Consider the following 21,497-nt stretch of genomic DNA (forward strand, 5'->3'; position numbering starts at 1 on the left):
GCCCAAATAGTACAGTCATTCTGGCTGGTGTTGAAACTGTCAGTTAAATCTTGGTGCAGACCAGACGTGTCTATTGCCAAGCAAATTCAGAGAGAGAATCTGTCTGTGACTGCTTTGGAAGTAGTCACATGAATGAGTTGTAAGTGGTACATATGTAAATGAATTGGTAATCATCGCAGCACATGTTTCATTACAGGGACTTCCTATGATTCATTTAGCAGTCTAAAGTAATTAATACTGGCGTCTGTTGTTCTTGTATCTGTGTATTTCGGCAGTTCCATTAAAGAGTAAGTAACAGCAATCACGCGGTGAAAGCACCTTCTCAAATTTAATAAACAGCAGGATAGAGTTGCTAATGTCTGCCTCTGATTTAGGAAGGCCATGGCTTGGTTACCAACCTGTTGTCATTCCCTAATGTGTCAAATACAGCAGCCTGGTCAGTAGCCATAAGCCTCTGAATTTGACCAAGACTTCTGAGTGTGACCAAAACTTGTTATTTCAACTTGAGAATTATCTTTTCATAAACATAAAGAAATAGTTTTTTAGCCTAAACCAAATTAAGTATTTTTTTGCTAAACCTAACCAAACATGGCCATTTCACAACAAGTCATAAAGTATTAACGTCAAAATATGTTCACTGTTGTCAGCAAGCTTCATTTTTAAAGTCTTACTGGACAGCATGGCAGTGGCTCAGGAGGTAAAGTGGGTCGTTGGCAATCAGGGCATCGCTGGTTACTCCTGATGTGCAGGTCACCACCTTGCATGGCAGGCTGTATGTGTAAATGGTGAATGTGACAAGTGCTTATAAAACATGTCTGGTCTGGCTGAACTTTAGATCACATTATTTGATCTATTTCAAATTCTGTCATTCTAACTATACTCAATTAATCTCTCTTCTTGCTCAGGCTATTTTCACTGGCTTTTCTTCTTTCTTTTTGCTGCACCAAGTCATTGTGGAGCTGGGTAATTGCGCTCCCTGTATTTCAATGTAGGATGTAAACTGTGCCGCAATTGTTGTAAAATTAGCCTCAGCAGAGGCAGACCTCGGTACTAATATGGGCAGTGGGCCAGACACTGTTGCATCAGTGAATTGAATAGGCCATGTCAATAGCAACAGCAGTGGGTGAGTGTGTGTTTGTAGTAGGGAAGATTCATGGTTTAGTAAAAGCTGAATCACTTGCAGCTTTGACTGCCAGCAAAGATGTCAGCCTGCTTTTTCTTGCATTTGATCCCTTTTATCATTCTACAACAACACATTCGGTAGACTCACATTCCCTCTAGGGACAAGGGATCATTTTACATTATCATCAGATTTCCTGAATTTTTAGCTCTTCTGCCAAACATTTGCTTTGGTGTGTTTTATCAGAGGCTTTACAGAATGCCTTGACCATCAAGTGCACTGGGTCTGTGAGGTCCAGCCACTCATGCCTGCCCTGATACCTTGAGAACATTTCACAGGTCGTCGGTGGAGCCCTGCAAGAGTGAGATTGCTCCAATGCACTTATGATGATCCTCAAAGACACGACTCACTCGCCCAGCAGTCTGAAAGGTAATAGTCTTGTCATACACACACTTCCACAAGGCTGTACTCACTCGACAGCATACCAATCAATTGCGTATAATGCTTCCAGAATAATCCAATTGGCTCAAGGACCCTGATGATCCTGGAGATAAAGGAGGATAATGCCTTTTCAGTTCCCCCATCTCTACCGCCCTTGGGTGCTGTGTTCATTCTTGACTGAGTAGCTGTCAAGTTAAGCCTTCCGAGCATAATCATCAGTGTGTTATTATTTATTATAATTCATTAACCTGCGGTCAGCAGTCAGGCAGATAAACAGGGGAAGTGACTGTCCTCTCTAATGAGAGCAATAACTCTGGTTGAATTAGATGATTGTGTCACAGAATGACACGAGGGAGGAATTTATTTGTAGGATGGGAAAAGTTGAGTCACAATTTTTTATGTGGGAATCAATACCATGCGAGCTGTCATGACAAGCATCTTGACTGAAACACCTAACTTAAGGCCTCTGATTTTGACAATAATAAGACATAATTTCCAGTAATAGAGACTCTTTCATGTCTGACATTGACTGAATGAATCTAAATACAGCAATTTCTACCTGCTGTAACTGAAAAGGGTTTCAGATTTGAATGCTTTTAATAGCAAGAAGCTACTAGCGAAACTTGTTTTGTGTCTCAATTTGTTATATCACACAAAATATTTCCTCTGACACAAAGTCAGTTTGGAAATTCTCCTATACTGTACACAGTAAAACAGTTCACAAAGTCTGTCAGCAGTGAAGTGAAAAACTCTGTGACAGAACATTATAAAATATGATCATCATATAGGACATTTAATGGTAAAATAAAAGTAAAGTTGCAGTAGGCTTCTATCAAAAATGTGCAACATATATAAAGTTTATTCTTATCATCATCATCATCATCATCATCATCATCATCATCATCATCATCCTCAGTCATTATTATTATTATTATTATTATTATTATTATTATTATTATTATTATTATTATTATTATTATTATTATTATTATTATTATTTTTACTACTACTACTCTTCGGAATATTCTTGACTTGAAGCTGAAATTTCTCACCTAAAGTATTTCTGTTTCTGATTCAGATTAAATTAAATGAACCAAGACAGATGTCACATTTACATGTTAGGGTTTGGTTATTATAGACACAGATTCAATATTTAAGTGTTATATATCATCACAGTAACAGCGTTACATACCCCCCCGCCCCCATTTAAAAAAAAAAAAAAAAAACACCACCACCACATCCATCCCCTGTACTTTTGAAAAGCTTTCTACACCCCTGCCGTAGATCTACCCTGGCTCTGAGAGCTTCGGAATTGCTACAATGCTAACCTATAGGGACAATCGTTTAACCACTTTTTGAGAATCATTCCAAGATTTATCGAACGCAAGCTGGTTCCTAAACAAGACACCGCAGTGCGTGTTTAACTCAAATAGTGTGGAAAAACCTGATAAAGTTTATATTTGCGCAGGCAGCCACTCACCTCTGTTTATTTCTGGAAAATACTTCAGGCTAAGGTGGAGCGGCTGAGATCCACTATAGCCACAGAAGCGAACACTTTGTTTTGCTTTGTTTTGTTTACAAAAAGCAACGATCGAGCAGTGCAGATGTATCAATATCATCTCCATGTGTAGATGTCACGTCCATATTTATGACTGTGTAACAACATAGCAATGGTTGCTTGCATAGCAGCTAGCAGCTTTTTACATATCACTCGGAAAAATAAAATAAAATATATTCCCTACCTACCCATGACCTCAACTGACAACCAACAGGAACCAAACTTGATTGGCCTCTAAGACAGACAGATGCCAGTTTGAAGGCATACAGTATGAAGGTAATACAACGTCCACTGTGACCAAAACTATGACTAGGAGACAAGACAACACAGTAGGCAGGGACAGGAGAGGTGTGAAGCAACAGAGTAGCGAGAGAGAGGAAGGCATCAGCAGCAGGCAAAAACAGCGTGTAGAGATAGAAAATGTTATATAGCTCTTTATTTCGACTATAGGTAATAGTGATAAGGCATACCGAGAATGTTTTTAATGAGTGTCATTTAGTTTATGTTTAGCTTGAATGAAGACTGTTTTACTATTACAGTTTTAGAGTTACCAAGTTAAAGAGAGAAACTTGAATTCAGGAGGTGTGGTTGTATGTTATCTGTTTAGTAATGAATAATGAATGTAATAAAAAAGGAAACGAGCTGATTTTATATCTCCGTGCGAGAAATATTGCTGGGCTTTCAGACTGTCACCTTGTACAGTACCAGGTGGTATCATGAGACAGGAGGATGGCCCAGCTGCTGACTGGTTAGCATGCTAACTCAATGCATGGCCAGTGCATCTCTGCAACATATAACGAATAACGTCAATACTGTTGTTTCCTCGCACTCTGTAGATATTGATACTTCCTAATTGGAATGTACCTAAAAACTGGGAAATATTTTTTAAAAATTGCTCCCTTGATTCACAGAAATATGTCACTTTGAAGGAAAGCAGTCCTCAGTTATGTTAACACTACTTTCAAGAGTAACTACAATCATGATATTTGGAGGAAAAGAGGATACTGAATGGTTAAGTTACAACACAAACCGTTGTGAATACCACCATTTACTTTGATGCATGAAGTAAAACTAGCCATTCCTTTGAAAAGTGCTCACCAGGAGTATACACCAAAAAGCTTCTGATACAAGGCAGAGGCATCACCAAGTAGTGCCTGATTCACACGACTTCCTCTCCACCATGGTGACCTGGAAGAGGGGTATTTAGCAGTTAGACAAAAAAAGGAAATAAGTACAGGGTATCAAGATCTTGCAATATGTGAGGCAGTAGGAGCCAGGAGAGGTAGACGATCCCCGGGGAATAAAAAGAGAGGAGGAAGAGGAGAAGAAGTAGAAAGCTATAGAGAGTGAGACGGCGACACAGCTTGCAGCTTGTGGATTCAAAAAACAAAAACAAAAAGTTAGAAAAATCCAGTGTTAGTCAGAATTAACAGATTGTTTGTCGCTGGCAGGACAATGTGAATTCTAATACTATAGATAACTCAGTGAGACTGAGACTGACTGACTGGAGATGCTAGCAATCAAATTCAAGAACTAAATCAAATAAGCAAGTTTTGAGTTTAAAAGAGTCAATAGAGACAGACTGTCTGATGTCAGCTGGGAGGTTTTTCCAGAGGAAGGGGCACAATAGGAAAAAGCCCTGGGAACTGACAGGAGCCCAGGAGTGTGGTGCACAAGGCAAGGCTGTGTATAGTTTTGTATGTCATCAGAAGCACCTTAAAGTCTGATCCTGTATGAACTGCGAGGCAATGCAGTGAGGATAGGATTAGTGTAATTATGTATTATCAAATTTAGTATCACAATGGCTGAACAAGGAAATCTGGTTCATCACTGTTAGGTTACTGTTTTAATCTCAGAGCCTGCAGGATAAGGTTGGGAAGGAATACTAGATGATAACCTGTCATGCATCCCACATTACCACTGAGGTGATGTAAACTTGAGCTCAGTGGATTGTGGCCAACAGATCTGCTATATATATTTTGATATAAATGTTTAATTGTAGTACTTAGCGAGGGTCACTGTACAGAGCGTGCACTGCTCTCTGTGTAACTACCCTGGGTTAATATTGTTGAGGAAATCTACAGTTGTTGCTGCTTCAGTCAAACCAATCCAATCAAAATCGCACCCTGACAGGCTTTGGTCCCGGGCAAGTATAGCCTGCACTTTTCTTTCCTCAGCTTATATCTGAGCAACCTTGTCAACAGCTCTAAGTGGAAACCCCTGCTGGAATTTAAACTTATTGACAGAAACTATGATTTCATGCCTGGAGGATCTGCTGTGCAGAGTCTTCATGTGGCAACAGTTTTGTTTCTCCCCATATTTGCAAGAAATTTCCTGTGACTTTGTTTGCTGGCAGGTCTCATTTTAGCTGATCCCCAGTTGATGCTCCTGTGCCTCCAGATGTTTTGTAATCTGAAATTGCAGCTGTTGTACTAACTCTTAAAAGTATCAGGTGAAATATTGTTACTGTAAAGTTCCAAGCCGTCATTTTTAATCCGTGTAATATGATTTGCAGGTATACCCAAATGAATCTCTGAATGGAATTTTTCAACATTAAAGGGGCAATGTGTCATATACAGCCAGAATTTTAGTTTATACTTAGCCACCCAGCTCCATAGCTAACTTTGCTACTTGCTGATGGAAGCTAGATGCAACAGCCAAAGACAGCTACAGCAAAGTGTAGCAATTCTAGTAGACACTTCTGACAGTGTCTCCACCTTTAAATCCCACCTGAAAACACACCTATTATCAGTGGCCTACTCAATATCTGACTAATCATACAATCACACTCTCACTTATTCTATTATTGCACTACATAATTTGCATCTCCTATTTATTATTTTACTAATCTTTCCTAAACTGCACTAAAATGTTTCCTGATATTTTATTCATTCATTTATTTTTTTCTTGGATGTACTATTGTTGTTATGTGTGGCGTCCTTGAGTACTATGTAAGGCACCTTTGAAAAAAAATGCATTATTATTATTATTTTTATTATTATTATTATTATTATTATTATTATTATTATTATTATTATTATTATTATTATTATTATTATTATTATAACCCATGTCTGATGCACTATTCTTTCGGAGACTGTAAACTCCCAGCAAAGCCGATCTCACCCTGGCTGCTGCACTGTGCGCCCGCAGGTGGTTATTAATACTTATTTCTGAATTGATATTGACGCATTTAAGTCAATATTGAATCGAATCGATATTGAATCAAATTGCAACCTATAGAATCGAAATTGAAATCAAATTGAATCGTGACATTCCTGGCCCTAATGGCAAGCATACTTCACAAAATATTCCTTGAACGACGACATTAACATGTAGTAACACTGATTTGTTTTTTATACAGTGTTAGTGTATTATTCTAAGGTCTAGGGCAGCCCATTCTCAGATCCAACACGGTGAATACAGATCTTGCCTCGAGGGACCACGATTCATCCCATTTGTCAAGAGTCAAGAGTGATTTGTTTGCAACTTACATAATGTCAGCACATTAATGTAAGCAAATGACATAACCTACATCACTTACAATAAGTGAGTGAAGCCATGACGTGAGTTACATCACCAGGCACAAGACCAGGTGTAATTACTTCAACCCAAAGTATCTGTGCTTAAACCATACCAACTACCAGCTCTTAATATGTCATAATATGTGAAGTGTTTGGGAGCAAGCTTTATTTTTGAGAGATGTATGTTAAATATGATTGCTAGTAAGGAGCCTTCATTTTGAAAGTCTAACTTCACTTTGCACATCTCATATTATTGCTAACTTGAACAGGGAGCTGTTTACGTGCAGAATGCCATGGGGTAGATAGAGGGTGATAGTTTGAAGCTTAAGGGGCTAATTAAGAGTGGGAACGTCGTCGTCAAGGTGAAAGCAGGTGACTAATCTTACATATTTCTAATCTGTCAAGTGGAACACATACAGACTGTCATATTATGAATCACTGGAAACATATACGGCACACATTGGTCACTTAAGATGCGCTTGGGTTTCAATGTTCATACAGTGTTACTGAAGTTTCTGCATGTAGCTGTTGGTTAACTTTTTAACTTAACTTTTTTTTAATTTATTTATCTTTTATTTTATGGCCTACATAGAATTTATCCAACATAAATAATTGATTTGACACTGGACATGTTCAAGAATCTTGTATGACATTAGTTTTACCATGAAGAAAGGAATTTCTTCATTTTGGAAGCAACTAATCTTTTTACTGTACAGCTGATTCTCATCAGGGTTGTGCTACGTTTCTTGATAACCGTTGAACTGCATCCACAGCGGCTGACTGAATTACCATAACATGTCTCTTGAGCTGATTTTAAATTTTACGACTTTAACAGCTTACATTTCCACACAGCTTAGACACATCAAAAAGAGCCCATGTGTGCTTTCATTTAACTTATCTCTTGACATGTATCCTCTAAATCATGTTTAAAATGAGTAGTTCACACTGCAGTAAAGCCATAATCACCTGAGGTGTACTTCAACATACTAGATAGTTTAAAAAGAAATTGGGATTTCTTGATTGATTGGACATACATGTGTTGGCATGTTTTTCATGAAATAATCAGATGCAACATCTAATGTAATTTTTTTTGTGGATTAGATCTATATTTATGGCAGATTTTGCATTAACCCACTATAATCAGGCATTTAATGTAATTATTTCGATAGCTTGTTGAGCAAAAACATTTTTACATTTTTATCCTTATTCTACTCTTTTCCGCGAGGTTTTGTTGATTGTTCTCAGGAAGTTTCACTTCACTTCTGACTACATTAGTGTGACCGACAAGCAGGCAAAAACAAAGCTAATTTAGCAGTAACAGTGGTTGTAAAAGGCGACCTGTGATCATCAGAGCAGAGGCAAACATAAAGGCCACCATCCCAAAAAGTATTGGATGATTTTGTGATAAGAATCAAAAATCTATTTTCATGTGCCACTTAAAGGTCCCATTTCATGTCTTTTTTTTTTTTTTACCAATCTAAGCAGACTTGGTGTTTCAGGAGGGCGGCCTTAAAGAGACAAGCACTAAGACAGACAGGGTGAATAAAGGTGCCACAGCGATGTACTCAAGGTTTTTTTTACACCCAGCAACTAAGCAACTAAATGGAATTCAGCCATCATTAATTTGATTATTTTCCTCTGAACTCTGATTATCCTTCCTCCTCTTTTCCTGCCATGACATTTCAAAATGTTTTCTTTAAATCTGCTGTTGAGTCATAGATGACTTCAGTAAAAAAAAAATCAATACTTCCTGCTACATTTGCGCAGTATTATACTGCATGCATAGTGTTGATGATTGAAATAAAATCACAGAATGTTAGCAGAAAGTCCTTCCTAAATGTATTTGTTAAGTATCAGTCCTTTCTTTGCTACAGGAGAGAAAAAAATAATCTTCTCTTTCCTGCCACAGACTGAAAGGTGTTACATCAGCTTTTTTCCCTTCAAGCTCCAAGCAAATTATACACCCATTATCTATCTTACAGAGGTAATTTGGGTACTTATTCTCACCAGTTTGAAAATAGACAACAGGGTAGTGCATCCAAATTCTGTGTCCGTGTCATTGGCATAGCCAAGCAGAATGCCATAATTGGGTAACGTGTTTCTAATGCCTCTAATGAACTCTGCTCATTTGCATGCCTTTCTGAGCCTGATATGCCAAGTAATTATCATTTATAAAACACCATGAAAATTAATGCACAGTAACTAATCTGCAGCTATGACGTAAAGAATGATTGCACAATATTTGTGTCAGCTCTGAAACTGAAGTCCAAACAGCAACAATGTTAGAATGATCACAACACTTAGACATGACTGATGACATTTCACTTTTAGTTGAAGTATCAAGGACGCACACAAGTGGTTTAGACATTTTTTTTTTTTTTTTTTTTTTTTTAGACTGGGAGCTGCAACGTTATAATGAAAGCCCTGCTTCATTGTGCACTGCTGTCAGTCAGCTTACTGAACTGAGACCTGAGGTTGCAGACTGGCGGGTAGCATAAACACTGAATCATAATCTCTCTTTGTGTTGAGTTTCAAATGTCACAACGTCTGCAGCTTTTTCAGGTCACAAAAACAGTTTTGTGATACCAAAAAGAGCATCGTTCTCTGAGAGTATTTTTACCACAAGTGACACCAGTGGAATGTGAACTCTAGCTCTGCCGGCACCATCAGCTGCACATTGCACTGCACACAAACGCACACATGATCCGTTCCACTGTGGTGACTGATGATCGATGACACTGTCTGTTGACTTTAGGCTCAGCTATGGATGACACATGAAAAATAGCTATAACAAAGCCTCATGGATTTTTAAATGACCCTTCTCATTTGCTGTTGATGCCATGAACACCTGGGCTCACACAACCTTTAAATTTAAACTGTTATCATGTGGGAACAATTTACTAATTGTGAAAAAAAAAAAAAAAACACGTTTTAAAGTTTGAAACAATCAATGACGTTCAGCTGTACCACGTGCGCAGACGGTAATTTTAATTAATTTAAGAGATGCCCATATCCTTCCTCGACTCATCCCACCCGTTACTGATCTTGATAGTCCTTTTTATGACCCTTACTGTCTGATCCACCAACTGCAAATCTCTCACCAGAGGGTGCAGCAGTGCTCCTCCTCCTCCTTGGTTAACTATCAGAATATCGAGAGTTGTTTACAGATGATTATGAAATGGTAGCCGAGGATCACATACATGTCCCTCAGCAAAGACGAGCACCAATGGTTAATGTACGCCAGGCCCTGGTGCACCTGGCTCTTAAAGGGAATGGGAGACGACACTTAGATTGGTTTGATGACGCACACCCATGACTAATTCAGAGGCTAAATACAACCCCAGTGCCACACTTTGCGCCAAGATAATCCACCGTTTAACTGGCAGCCCAAATGCACTAGCGAACTCGGGCCGAAAATATATGCAAATGAGCCGGGTTGGGCCTCAGGCTTCTGTTTTTATAAAACACATTTCATAAAACACATTTCTTGCAGGTTGTAAATTATATATTGTTTGTTGTGAATCATCACTGTTCACATGTGGTGAAGCGTCGGGTTTGGGCTTAAAAACCTGCGGGCCGGGTCGGGTCCGGTTGTAATTTTCAGGCCCACTGAGAACTGTACTCAGTGTGGAGAGGAGGACGGGAGGGAAAGAGTGATTTGCATATCCGGTATTAATGAAGAAACTCCTCTTATGGAGATCAGTCATGAAGATGACACAGTGAGAACACACCTAGCACAGCTTTCACAATTTCACCTGAAAATTCCAAATGACAGGTATGTTACATTATTTCCTATCTGCTGCAGCTCTTTCACACAGAGCCAGGCTGTTTCAAAGTACATCTTCAATCAATGCCATTCTGGTCTGGCGGTCAGCTGGAGCGAGATCTGACGTTAATGTCAGCTATCACAGCTAACATAGTGTATTTCCGAAAAAAAATGGCAGACACATTAAATACAGACACTGATAAATATTTTGACGCCCCAGGTGATCCAAATTGCAGTGAATCTGAACTGCACCGCAATGACACTGAACGCAGAACTGGCTAAATGACATGCAGCCATCATTTGATTATTTTCACCTGTGCTTTTCCTACCGTGACATTTCAAAATGTCTTCTTTAAATCTTTCGTACTCTGACATGGCAGCACAAGCGATGGCTTACACCAGATCCCCTGGCAGATCTTAGCCAAAGTTAGCTGTGATAGCTGACAGAAGCTAATGACTAAATGAACTTTAATCCCAGTTTTATGAGATAAAACAACATGAGAGAGAAACATACTTGCTGTCTGGGAGTTTCTGTTGAACTCCTGGAAGCCATTGCTGTGTGCCAGGGCCGAAGCAGACCTCAGGTCCGAATCCAAAGCTAAAACTTCGAGTACGTGGGACAGACCTACATGTAAAGTTTTTAGCCTGAAATATAACAATATATAATAAGTTGAGCCTTTTATTATTTATCAGTGAAGTTTTTACAGAACAGCCTGAGAACTTCCGCTCAGTGTTTTTGATCACAAGAGTGAGGGAACTAATTACGGAAAGGTTTTATAAACTTGAGCTGTTATCATGAGTACAGATACTGGTACATTGTAATTGAGTAATACCTTTACTATTCAAATTTAAATGATTTGTATCGTATACTCTTTTCAGCCAAATACTCCACCCTACTTTAAGCACAAATAATAATTGGTTGGGTTAAGGGAAATATCGTGGCATGGGTTACAATAAGAAAGCTATGATAATAAGGAAAAATATATCTTATGTACATGGTGTAATTGAAGTATGTTAAGTGACTTAAAAGAACGCACTGATGACTCTTTGCTTGAACAGCGTTCTCCTGATTGGAGGCTTTTGCGCACCAAGTCTAAACTTGCTGCGTGGTTAAAAATGAATACAACCTTGTGTTTCTATCAGTCATTGTTCCTCACACAATGAAACCGAACGTTTCGAAAGGCCACTGTTCATTTTTTTACTTTCCGTGGTTCATCCCATTTCAGAGTCACTGCGTCGTGATTCAACAGTGATAAAATGTGATAAAACAGAGTGATGGCAGGACTGTGTCAACGTTGCAGTTTTATACGTGTCTGTGCGTGTGCCACTGCCAACCACTGTTTCAGATCAACTGGTTCATGAAAACTGATGATTTCGTTTTTTTATGTGTCTTTCCAGTATAGCTAGCAGAATAACAAACTGGACCACTGACATCCTGACACAGTATACATGTACCTGGAAGCCAGCAGAATGATCCAGGACCTTCTTTGTCAGCAGGGGAAATGTGTGTGATGTCGCAAATCATGCTCGTAGGCCCACTACACAAAATTTGCACTTTCAGCAATGAATGTGAAAACAGCCATCTAGTGACAAACTTACACTTACTACATATCTAATATCTACAGCCCCTTAAAAAAATGTATGCACATGTATTGCAGCATTTTTTATTGTTTCCGTATCTTCTTCTGCATAACCAATTATTGCCATGTTATTGTTGCATGATTCTGTGATGAACGATATTATCTTCAAACGTGTGAGCGGGAGTGAATATGTTTTTTTTTTTGTTTGTTTGTTTGTTTGTTTGTTTTTTCTTTTTTTGTAAAAATAACTGCACTGACAGCGTGTCTTCAATTCAGCGCCATATGTTGCCTCAACACTATGAGCCAACACTGGATACCCTCGAAATGATATCTTTCATGCAGCTACAACTAAACTCAACTTCTCAAGTGCTAAAACAAAAAAAAAAACAAAAAAACAAAAAAACTTGGCAGGATGAATCAGAGAGCAACATGTACAAAATAAGGGGGAAACTTGACACATTCTCAAAGCACATTCAACACTTTTTACATGATTATAGAGACACACAGTCCTTCAGTCTGGCTCACTCCGTCACTTAATATTGAGTGATTAGGATGGGGATTAGTGTGGGCACAGTGAGCAATCTGGCATTCTAAAGAGGCTTTATCGCTCAAGCCGCACCGGGCAGTGTTTTGGCTGTTTAATGTCATTACTGACACAGTCCTCCCACTCCCGGCAATACACTCCCATTGTGTTTATGTGCACTAGTGTTTCCCACAGACACTTATCTTGACAGTGTGGAACAGCTTCTGAAACAATATTTATAACAAGTGCTTATACATGCTTAATCACGAACAGACAAAAGCTCCATATCCAAAAGGAGGAGGGCGTGCTTTATAGGTCGCTGTTGTTACATAACTGTCTACCTGATGATTTATTTTGTAGCTAAATCCTCTTTAGCTAAATTCTGAAGAATACAGATCTTTTTTCATCAGCCATAAACAGACCCCTTGACAATATGCTTTTTTTGTCAATTTTCAGGAAGCAAACCACTATCGACCAAGTTATTCGACTCATAAATTGGATTTTGCACAAGAAAGCTGGGTCAGATGAGAGTTTTGTTGCCGAAAAAGAACTTGTCCTCTAATGACGCTGATGAAGAAAGTCTGATCATCCTGTACAAACTGATGAGGGGAGTGGATGTTAACTGTCAGACAGCCTGAATTTATTTAGAAGCTATATTTATTCATGTCTGCATTTTGACTTCATGCAACAATGAGCCTAACTGTAAGCCCCTCAAACAGGCAATGTTTGCAAAAAGGATGTGGCTTATAATTTATTAATTTAGTAAATGGCTCTAAATCAACGGTGAAATACTCAACTGGAGAGATGCACTTTATCTGAGCCTTCTAAATAAAACCAGTGGCATTCTGCTCAGTCAGAATACAAGGGCTGTGACTCAAAAATCTGTTTTCACCTATAGTAGATGGAAAAATCTAAAAGCAGAGGTTTCACATTTATCTTTGTTGCAGCTGCGTAGATTGATGTTTGCATTCCATCATTAAAATTGAATGTCCTTCACGGAAGATGTGAGGCAGATGTTGACATTACGCTGTACTGTAGGAGGAGGCATGCTCGAAAATGGGTCTTCGCTTGAGTGACAGGCCAGAATTGATTTTTCTGACAATGAGATAGTGGCGAAACACAATCAGGGCCATTTCAGTCGAGACCTGGCCAGAAGCCCTGCACACTCACACTCACATATACACACACGAGATCATTCTTCTCTACTTTGATGGTCTTTACCAGCTTGGCTTTCCCCACCAGGCGTGAAGGTCACTGGCCTTTTCTCCCCATAAAAGTACTGACCACGCTTCACGTTGTCTGTCTCACTGGTTGATTGGCACAAGAGATCTTCTGTAGCGGACTTCTGAGAGACACAAACATACAAAGGTTAACATAAATATGACTGACAGGAAGTGTTTGAATTGACTCACAGCAGTGGAGACAGTTTGATGGGTCAGAGAGCCACCAAAAGTCTACCAGGTTAATGAAGTATAAGCTATAAATAATGTTTTATGTTGGGTGTTAAAAATTACAACTATAATTTCCTTACTATTAAGGCTAATCTATGTGATTATCTTCACAGTATGTCATTTTGGCACACTAATCAAATAGTTACATTGTTGTGCTATTGTGTTCTAAAAGGAGGTATCATAGAAATTAAAGCGTTGATATTGAAAAAATGTATATCACATCATTTCACAACCACAGATCCAGAGTGAAATGAATCAGAAATCATTCACCTTGGTACTTATATCATTACTGGTTTGATACATTTTGGTGTAAATGACCTAGTGGAAATAAAGCTGCAAAAACTCACTTGAAGTTATATAGAAATAGTTGGAAACTAAAATGGGACAATCAGCAGAGGTGAGGTAGAAAGCACTTGAGGATCTGGAAATGTATTGAAGAAATTGTCAGTTTTGGAGGAACTGCTTGCTTGACTATAGCAGAATGTAATCATACAGTGATACAGTCATTTCATATCATACATCATTACAATTGGTTTTGAGGTAATCTGAGGGTAATTTCAGAGAAACGAATGCACGTAATTTGGTAATTACCACCTACTTACCATAAAAATTTCCAGACCTATAAAATAGAATGTTACCATTGTTTTCGAAGGAATTCAGGATTCACAACCTCACGCAAAAATGATGCTCATATGGAATCAGGTCTGACAAATGTATCTGTTCCATTTTGTACTGTTATGCAGTTTGATATCTTTAACATGGAATCTAATCTAATCTTGAGTGATAGCACCCTTAATTTAAAGTAAATGATGGAAGGTACACCTGTTGGTTTTTCATTCCAGTTCAAAACATGCTTTCATGTCCAGTTTGCAAGTTCAGTCTGAATAAATTATTTGAGCAAGTCTTCAGATCAGATTGTTTCAGGATGCAATTAACTGTGATTCTTGAAGGGCATGTCAGGGATTTTTGGGATCTAAGGCTCGAACGATGATTAAAGCCATTAAACAGGCATAATGTTCATTCAAAGAGCATCAGTGACTGTGTACCAAATGAGGCCTCCATCTACACAGGCACCTTTTTAGCTTACTGAGTTTTCCTCAGCTAAGGAAGGTCAACTGACCCGAGCTGATTAATCTGGTTCATCAGTGGAAGTCATGGAAGCTGTGGGTAATGGGACAGTAATTGGAGAGAAGCAATAGGATCATTCCCTGGGACTAATCCAAAACTATTGGGGAGAATACTGAAAATAGATCCCTCTATTACAACCAGGGCAACAGTGGCTTTTGGCAGGAATCTGTTTAAAATGCAGTCAGTCTGTAGCCTACTGAGGAGCTGAGGCTCTCATGAATGTTAATCCTATGAACATTTTTTGACTCTTTTGTCGCCTCTTTATTCTGTGGCATCATCTCCCTCTCTTTCTCTCCCTCTCCGTCCCCACAGTGGATTGATCTCAGGATTACTGACGGTGGGGAAGCCTCTACAGCTACCTGGAGCACAAAATGTGCAGCATGTTACTTGATGCAGCAGACTGTGAAAAGCTGCTTTAAAATGTTGCTTAGCTATCTGCTGCAAATTACTGAAATGTGATCTTTAAAAAGGATGACTGAGTTTGCGTAAAATTAGAACATATACACATATAATGGGAACACGACCCACAGACAAGTATGGAATCAGATTAGTGACTAACACTTAAGTGCGTCATCTGGAGTCATTGGCATGTCTTATGGAAAAAAATAAAGGTTACTGTGTGTTAATGAATTCATCCATGAGTGAACGAGTAAAATACTGTGAACATTTCTGGATCAAAGAGGTACTTTTGAACTGAAACTGTATCTTTTCATTGGTGATCAAGTAGCTAAATACATGCATATGTCTCCCCTCTTCAGGTGACATCATTAAAAACTTCATTATTTTGGTATATTTGCAATAGGTTAAGTTATATTTAGGTAACTGCAGGCAATTTTTTAGATTTACCTCCCTAAATAACTCACAATACAGTGGATTTTCACTTGAGGCAGTACATTCAAGCTTAGCCTTGTGCTTTTTCATTGAAGTAATGCTGTATGTCTTTGGCTGCAGCATATCAGCACTGTCCCATCCTTTAATGGAACCGGATATCTTTTGGATTGTGGTGCTCATAGCTCCAAAAAAATTAACTTGAAGAACTCAACAGTCAGTCAACCAGAAATCATGACCGAGTTTCTCCGGATAATCAACATAAACTACACTTGCCAACTGTACTGCATCAAAGGCATTCTCCTGCTAGCTTAGTTAGCTAGCTTCTTGTCCTTAAGTAGATTATACATTTTGGGGTGAACTGTGCCTTTAGGGTTAGTCTTACATTGTGTTATGTGATGAGACTAAGGTTACGGTTTCGACTAGCCGGTCTTGATATAAAGTATTGATGCTGTGGTTACCCCTCTAGTGTCACTTCTTCAAGTGCCCATAGAGTGCAGTAGTATAAACAACAAGAAAGATCATTAGGTGGCTAAGGTTTGCTATGACTGGTCAGACTTGTTTCAGTCTTGAGAGCGAGTCAAGAGTGACTTGTTTTTAAATGATGTAACATTAGTAAGTGAACATAGATAAATGACTATGTTACGCAAGTGATGTCATTTAAGTGATATGCTAATGTCTCTTAGTTGATATGAGTTACGAGACTGTATGAGAGAATGTGATTATTTTAACAAGTGGTCTGATCTACGTTTAAGAGAGCAACAGTTTAAATCATAATATGTTTGTCTGCAAGATTTATTTCCAAAAGTCTATCTAAGCCATATCAGCAAGCATCACCCAAGCTAGAAAATTATCCTCACGCTAACCTGTTCCCTAATGGTAAGCACCTACACAAGCTAGGAGCTGTTACCTTTTTTACTGTGCGGATGTTGTCATGTTAATGCCAGGGATCCCCTCCCCACATGCAAGGAGGCTTCCCTGGCGCTTGCTTTAGGACAACTGCGATTGACTGAAAAAAATACAAACGCTTTTGTACTGTGAAGATGTTGCCATTGTAATGCTAGGGATCCCCTCCCCATGTATAAGAAAGCTTCCCTGTCACTTGCCTTAGGACAACTTTGATTGACTGAAGCAGTACACAAATAAAAGTCTTTTTTTCCCCTCTATACCAGAATAATAATTGGTGAAGCCAGGCCTCCTACAGCACTCACAGATGAAGCCTCTTAAAACTTCCCTTTCCTCCATGATGAGGCCGTAATCCGTCCGTGAAAGGTCTGTGCTTGGCCTGGAAGTCACTGGAATCAGATTGCCTCAAGCCCTATGTGTGTAAACCTCTTGTAATGGTTTATCAATCCACCAAGCAGAGCAGTGATGATGGAAGGACAAGCATTACTTCAGGGTGAAATCAGCTGTTCTCACTGCATCATAGGCATACACTATTTCATGTGTGAAAGAGTGTGATTCCCACACAGAACATATTTAATGATTATTAGGCCACCATATCATGAGGTCATCAATATTACGCTTCAGCTTTTTGTTCTTCAACAGTGCTGCATGAAGGTGAAAGGGATATGGCAGTGGAATTAGTGATTTAACAGGAAGGAAAAAATAGTATGTGCAGCACTTGTCTGAGTGGCTGACTGCAGTGGTACCAGGACAAATTATTATAGTGTAAGAGCAGTTATGTTGTTTGTTAATGCGTGCGGAAATTCTGTGTGTTCAAGTGTTTTTGCCACATTGAACATTTTAATTTTAAAAGGCTAAATGCCAAACAAGCACAATTTTTTGTACATAAAAAACAATTTGTGGATTTTTTAAAATTAATACACAATACAATTACAATATATTTTGACTTTTTGGATTTTTCAAGTGCAGTGAAATAATTCAGTCAGAACCGATGCTATTTAAAACAAAACAAAGACTTTTTTTTTTTCATATTTCTGCAAATGTGAAATGACAGATGTGAAATCTATTCCCTGTTGAGTCTGCGTTCAATGCTGCAGAGGTCGTGAGATTTCCCAAACTGAATAAATACTGCCTATATAAACACAGAAATTTTTACTATGAAAATGGCGACTAAAAAAAACTCCAAAACATGTTGGTAGGAGGAGAACTGTTTTAATGCTGTTTTGGCGGCCTTGGAGGTGACGGGGGGGGCAGGGTGATGACACCCAGCAAGAGATCACAGGTCGGGCTCAAACCCCCGGCCTCTGCAGGTTGCTTGTAAATGGGTTGCACGCTCTGTCAAATGAGCTACAGGGTGCACGAGAGAGACATTTTAATTAGACCAGGAAGATCGTCATCGACCTATTTCATGTGCTTAAACACACTTAATAAACACACAGTCCATGGACAATGGTCCATTTTAGAATAATATACGTATATTCTCAAATTATAACTATTGATGCATTAATCTGTTGATAACTTTAGGGCAGATAAAGGATAAACTCATTTTAATAACTGCATATACTGGCTTAACCTATAATAATATAACCTAACTACAACTTTAGTTTATTGTTATGGAAATTAAATTAAGTAAGGAAAGTAAAGGTAATGGGGTAGAAGAATATGGTTTAGGTTAAAAGTTTTTTTTTATTATTATTATTTAATTGCCATCTCATGGTGATACCCTGCAACTGAATGAATGGGCATGTCTGCAGTGGAATCTAGGCACAACCCCAGGAGGAGGGGGGACTCCACTGGTTGGTAACCAACTGGGAACCTGCTGGCAGCCGATTTCCAGTGCCAGTCTGATTGGAGGGGAAAATCAAGGCGGCTGTAACTGTATGAGGAGCTGGTAATTAAAATGCCAGCTATTTCTTATTGGCGATATGGGTTTTGTAGTTTTAGCTGCTGTTCATCTGCTGCCCTCCTTCCAGGAACCAGAAGACTCCTTCTAGAAGGACTTGAATGAGCTGCTGGCAGAAGAAACTACATCCAAGAAGACATTGCTAAGACATCAACGTATGGAACAAGACAGGGGCACATATAAAGTTAAACTGCTGACCTCTCTTTTCCATCTATGCTCTTAGTCAGATAGAACCAGCTGAATTTTAAACTCGCCACAACAGAAGTGAACATGCCTCGGATGATGTCATACATGTAGCAGCTTGGTTTCTGCCAGTTTTTCATGTTTCCCTAAAATGCATTGCTGAGGATGGATAGAGGTAATAGATGCAGCCATCCAACCATGAACAGCCCATGAGCTGCTCTGAGACCTGCCCTCCTGTCAAAAATGTAACACCTCAATTTGTTCTCAAGATTTGCTTTTATGCTTCAACGATTCTTTTTATCAATGACCTCTAATTTCAGGGACAAAATAGTCAGAGGTATAATGATTTCAATTGTGCTACATAGTTTTTGCTTTTAAAAAAGTTATCTGAACATAGGGCAACAAAAAATGAATAAGAACAGAGGAAATGAGAGGTATTGAAAAACAGATTAGGTCAATATTACAGAAAAGCCTGTCATGATAGCTTTAATGCTTTGCCGGTAGCTTTAATCCTTTTAAAGTTTTAAAGTGAAACTCTCACCAAAATGCAACCTCGACTTTTTTTGTGTAAAAGCATAATTACGACGAAAGGGGCACTTTCAAGGTTTTGCTTTTGCTTTCGGAGTCAAGCTCATGTTCAATGGAGTGCTGGGGCACTTTTACAAAAGCATCAAATTTGCTATTTTTAAAACACTAAGAAGGCTCGACACAACATGAAACTTTGCTCGTAGTATCACCAGGGTCTCTACACATGGACACGGGCATTGAGAACATTGTTTGTGTGCACATAGTTTACAAAAAAGAAGGTTTTTGAACTACTCACATTAGCAGTAGCTTGTTCTGCTAGCTGCCGTCATGGCAACCGAGAAGTATCAATCTCAGAATGCGACGTACCCTGGAGGAGAGTTAAGGTGACAAAGGAAAAGGGGTGAACAAGTCAGGAAACTGGAGCACCATTCTCCTGCATACAATTACTGAACATCAAACAGAAACAGGAGCAGCTTTCTCCTCACCCCCCTGCCCTGTTTCATTTACCATAGGAAAGGGGGCACTAATATGTATCAATTTTGAATAATGCATAGCCATACCAACATCTTTTAGTGGTAATCAATTATTCAATGTTTTTTTTTGCTCCAACTCAGCATGTTCCAACTACAGTACTAACTACTGTCATAGAAAAACTGACACCACCCCAGCATATTCCTTTTATTCAGGTTTCATGCAGACACAATGAAGAGAACAGGGCAAACACAAGGGAAGATGTTGGGAAGGTGAACGTTTTATTTTCTTCTTTCATCTGCATAGAAATTGTGTATGGGGTTTGCAGAGGTTGGCACTTTTCATCTTTTTGCAGTCTGATGAAGTTGTGATTTGCGCAGGTGAACCAAATTGTTTACAGAGAGGTATTGAAATTCAAGGCATGTTAAGTATGCACAGTTATATCAGCATGTACAATTTCTCAACACCAGTCCAGTGTTAGCAATTAATTCCCCACTGTGTCACTGTTAACTATACAGGTGTTGCCTTCATAATGACACTATGAGAAGTGCATTTTTAAAAATTCATTAAAACATGCAGTGCATGAATTATCCAATGCAATATTTGTTATGGCTTACAGACAGTCACAGTGCATTTTCATTATCACTTGGAAGGACTTCATCTTTTTGCATTATTCTTAAAAACTCAATTTCAGCCACCACCTCCTGTATGCATTATACTACATTCACCACTAGATTCCACCAGATATGTGTCCAGCTCCTCTCTGTCGCATCTCCGCCACTGAAGCGAAGCGAAGCTCTATTTTCATTGTTTTTCTTCCATCTATCCATTGTCTGCTTTATCCCTTTTAGGAAGTTGCGGGGGGTTTTTTGTTGGAGCCAATCCCAGCTTTCTCTGGACAAGTCAGCAGCTCATCACTGAAGGTGTCAACCACACATCAGAGCAATTTGGGGTTCAGTATCTTGCTCAAGGACACTTCAACATGCAGCTCAGCTCAGCCCGGAGTCGAGATTTGAACCAGCGATCTTCTGATCACTAGCCAACCCGCTCTACCTGCTGAGCTACAGCAGAAGCAGCAGAAGCTGACGTAAGCATTTTTGGGGGGACTTCCTGAGGTCTTCATTAAATGTTCAACAGTTTCAAGCTTAAATCAACAACAACAACAACACTATTGCACAAGAATCATCACTCTCCACAGAGTAAGATAGGTAATCTTACAACAGAAAGTCAAGTTTTACTACACTATATAAGAAAGGCAGTATAAAGTATATTAAATGTAAATTTGAATGCTCAACTATGCATAAATCCCACAATTTATACTGTTTCTATGCAACAAAATGAACAGAGGAAAGGAAGTCCTTGTGGATCATCTTCGGGCTTCTGTTCTTGACAGGTGAACCACACTTAAAAATTCAAAAAGTTTCTATGAATATTGAAAGAATCAATGCAGTGAAGGTTGCTGGAGACTTTCGCAGGAATATACAGTGTATTCAGCAGTGGTTGGTAGTCAGATGAGGATAGGAAGTCAAGCAGGACAGCATTAGAAAGCAGACGATCAGGTCAGCTTCTTTGTTGTTTCCACGCAGT

The 21,497-nt window shown here is 38.9% G+C and overlaps 1 long non-coding RNA gene across 1 annotated transcript; it reads right to left on the reverse strand.

Moving 5' to 3' along the window:
- Positions 1–4,184: 4,184 nt before the first annotated feature.
- LOC119004875 lies at positions 4,185–19,953 on the reverse strand. The gene is made up of 3 exons (XR_005070336.1): positions 19,735–19,953; positions 13,734–13,857; positions 4,185–4,307 (listed from the first exon to the last, which is right to left on the reverse strand). It is a non-coding gene; the product is annotated as an uncharacterized LOC119004875 (long non-coding RNA).
- Between the last annotated feature and the right edge of the window lie 1,544 nt (positions 19,954–21,497).

This window comes from Acanthopagrus latus, chromosome 16 (assembly GCF_904848185.1).
Source record: "Acanthopagrus latus isolate v.2019 chromosome 16, fAcaLat1.1, whole genome shotgun sequence".
Taxonomy (NCBI): domain Eukaryota; kingdom Metazoa; phylum Chordata; class Actinopteri; order Spariformes; family Sparidae; genus Acanthopagrus; species Acanthopagrus latus.